This window comes from Gossypium hirsutum, chromosome D10 (genome assembly GCF_007990345.1).
Source record: "Gossypium hirsutum isolate 1008001.06 chromosome D10, Gossypium_hirsutum_v2.1, whole genome shotgun sequence".
NCBI classification, from domain to species: Eukaryota; Viridiplantae; Streptophyta; class Magnoliopsida; order Malvales; family Malvaceae; genus Gossypium; species Gossypium hirsutum.
The window spans coordinates 26,733,063-26,737,305 of record NC_053446.1 but is presented as its reverse complement, the minus strand read 5'-3'; positions in this window follow the sequence as shown (position 1 = coordinate 26,737,305).

Sequence of the window (4,243 nt, the reverse complement as noted above, 5' to 3'; positions counted from 1 at the left end):
GAAAAGCTATCATCTTCTCCCATTTTTCTCACCATAGCCGAAAATCACCATAGGAGAAGAGAAGAAATTTTGTTCAAGCTTTTTCCTTGCATGTAAGTGAATTTGGTGTTAGTTTTTGTTGATTTTTATGCTTTTGGAATTGTTGTAACTTAATCTAGATATATACGGGACTAAATTGCAATATGGTTGATAGTTTAGGGTTTTTCTATGAGAGCATTTTAATTGCTTTTGAAATTTAATGGAAGAAAATGAATCTTTGTTGTTAATTAAATAAATTTTGTGAAGTGAATTTTAATGAAAATGTGGATTAGGGGATAAATTGAGAAATATGAAAATTGTGTGGTAAATGTGTGAATTTTTGAAATGCATGAGATCCTATGGGCATATATGTGTTTTGACCAATTAGGTAAATTTGGAGAAATGGTTTTAATGATTATTAGTGGCCATTTGAGGTGCCTGTATGTATCATGATGGTATGTGATATTATTACATATTATAAACTTGATATTGGTTGGTTTTGAATGCCTATTTGTGCCATGATTATATGCATATTGATGTGTGTAGGTTGGTACCAATTTGGGTGAGAAATATGGCTTGAAAATGACATATTTTTGTCCACACGAGCATGTGTCTCAGCCGTGTGTCAAGTGACACGGCCATGTGTCCCATGTAACTTCCTTAAAAATCAAGTCAATAGCTTCACACGGCCTAGCACACGGGCGTGTGAGGCCATTTCGAAGGGTACACGGCCTGGCACATGGGCATGTGGTCTGGCTGTGTGACCTAAGTCAATATGCTCACTAGTTTAGACACGGGCTAGGACATGGGCAAGGACACGGGCGTGTGACCCCATTTCGAATGCCCACACGGCCTGAGACACGGGCATGTTTCTTGGCCGTGTGAGGCACACAGCCTGGCCACAAGGGCGTGTGTCCCCTGTATCTTTGAAAGTTTTACATGTTTTCCAAAAAATTTCTTGAGTACTCGGTTTAGTCCTGAACTGTTTCTAATGTCTATTTGGGGCCTCGAGGGCTCGTATTAGGGACTATATGAATGAAATGAGGAATGAATTTGAAATGTATGATTGTTTGATCTATAAGTTAGGTAATGCTCATTGACCCTGTTCCAACGTTGGATATGGGTTAGGGGTGTTACACTCGCACGTCCGTGTGCTAGCCGTGTGTCTTACACGGTCCATTCACACGCCCGTGTGTCTGGCCGTGTGGACTCAAAATGTATCTTAAACGACAAGTTTACCATTCCCTGCAAGCTTGGACAATAAGCAACTCAAAAATCATTCATTTAACCAGTTCAAAACACAATTAAACACTTTCAAAACATATTAAAACAATCATCCTAGGTGTCTAACCAATGTATCTTCATAGGTACCACAATTTTATCATCAAAACAATTTATCGAAGCATCAATTTAATCCAAATTATAAACATACCAATTTCAATCAAAATTTACCTAAATCATGAACACTTAGGCATCAATTTAACATACCATAATAAGACCTCAAACACAAATACATACTTATAGATATATGCCAACCAACATTAAACTTATAATCTCATTTACAATCAATCCAAAAAATAACTAACTTTTAGACACCCTAGGTACATGCTGACACGAAAGGAAAAACATCATCACGTTTGAGTTCGGGACTGTTGTTGGATGTTGAATCGACGATCAAAATTAAGTACCTAACCAACGCACGGAAAATAAAATCGTATGCTGAGTAAAACTCAATGGTATTTCTATAATCCGAATATTTAAAGATAAAACAATATAATATGTATAATAAAATGTCAAGCACAATTGAACAATTTAAACGATACAATACTCAATTTCCATCACTTGCCATAGAAATAGCTTTTCACAAATTAACTTACATTTCATTTATGCAATTACTTTATCCATTCCATATTCAATTTACTATTTCACTTCCATTTTTCATACCATACTATTTCAATATCAATTATAGAACTTATTTATTCATTTACCCCTATTAACACGACTCGGACTCAGACGGATACACGGATCCAACCAAAACACACCAGTTTGGCACCCAGTGCCTCATTGGATAATTCAAAGTAATAAATTGACAACCAGTGTCTCATCGGTTAAACCGAAGTAAATTGGCACTCAATGCCTCATCGAATTAATTCGAAGTAGTAAATTGACACCTAGTGTCTCATCGACTTAAAGTCGAAGAAATCTCTGAACTCTTCCAATCCTATGGCATGCCATCTATATCCGACTCAGCCCGATGCAGTTAATAAGGTTTAATTTCACAATTCAAAAACAATCAATATCCAATATCAATTTTTCATATAATCACATATACATATGAATTCAATTCAATTCAATGTCAAAATGCCAAATACTCACCTCAACCACTTACCATAAGCATTAAATCAAAATACAACAATTAATAATTAGATTCGGATTATAGAAATACAAACCGGAAATTTCGAGCTATATTCCTCGTCAACTTTATCTTTTTCCTTTTTAGTTGAAGATTTCGGTATGACGTTAGCTACGGAATTAAAACAATTAAAATTCATCAATACAACACAATTCAATTTCATATTTGATATTTCAATTTTTACTCAATATTTGCCTAAATTCCAATTTAGTCCCTAAACCGAGACTAACTTTTATTCTTTACAATCAATCTTATATTTTCATACAAATTCCACTTTAGGCTAGATTTAACTCCCTAATTTCACTTAAATCCCTAAATTTCAAAAATTTCACAATTTAGTCCCTATATCTCAAAGTTTACAATTTATTCTACAATTCAATCTTTTTTCATTTCTATTTCTTTATTTATTTTGTTTTATTATAATAATATAATATATTATTTTATAATATAATATATATACTTAACATTTAAGTAAATTTTAACTTTTAATTGTTTTATTAATTTCACCTTATGCGGCCTCATTTGATGCCAATGGCATAATTGCTTCTTTAGTCCCTTTAATTTTTCTTTAATCTATAATTTAACTTTCACTCTTTATGCAATTTAGTCCTTTTACCTAATTGCTCTTAATTCATGCAATTTCACCTAACCAAAACCTAATTAACCACACAACTAGTTTTGTAAATATTTTTAATAAATATTTACAAGTCTGATTTACGGTACTTGAGTATCGAAAATGCACTTTCCGACACCCGTGACTATCGGGTCGTTACACAAACTGTTTTAAAAAACAAATAAGCCCCTTTTTTTACACTTAGTTTGGTATTTAAACAACCAAAATGCATCAAAAAGGCCATTTGATAGTTAAAGTTAACCGCCCCTAATTTTTTTAAGTTAAAGCCACCACGTGTCACAACCACGACATGACATGTGACAAAAATGGTAAAAATAAAAATAAAAATCAATAAAAGTTATAAAAAAATATTAAATTTTAAGAAATATATAAAAACATTTAAAATTTATTAAAAATTAGAAAAATTTTTATAAAAATCATAAAAAATATAAAAATCTTAAAAAAAATAAAAATCATAAAAAATTAAAAAAAATATAGAAATATAGAAAAAATTATAAAATTTTATAAAGTCGTAAGAGAAGTACAAAAAATGTAAAGAAATATAAAATTCATAAAAAATTATAAAAATTATCGTACCAAAAGAAGCATTTTATAATTTTCTATGACTTTTATTGATTTTTATTTTTTATCATTTTTTGCCACATGTCATGCTGTGTTGCGACACGTGATGGCTTTAATTGAAAAAAGTTGAGGGTCATTAACTTTAACGGTCAACAGTTAAAGTTAATGATTAAAAGGCTTTTTGATACATTTTATAATTTTTTTTTCTGATTTTAATAAAATTTTAATATTTTTTATTAAAATTTAATAATTTTTATAATTTTTATTATTTATATATTTTTTTGTCACATATCACATAATGATTGTGACACGGGTGGCTTTAATTGAAAAAAATTAAGGGCAGTTAACTTTAACGGTTAACTATTAAAATTTAATGTCAAAAGATTTTTTGTTGTATATTGACAGTTTAAAGTACTCAATTAAATACAAAAAAGTGAAGACTTAATTAAGTTAAAATATTTTTGATGTATTTTAAAAATTTAAGTACAAGTGAAAAAAAAAGAAAGTGAATAGAACTATGTTTAAAGTTTGTAAGAGATGTTATTGATTTCATATAAAAATAGTGTAAGTTATATAGGTAGAGATAATAAATTCAATTTATGAAGAAAATAGGTGGA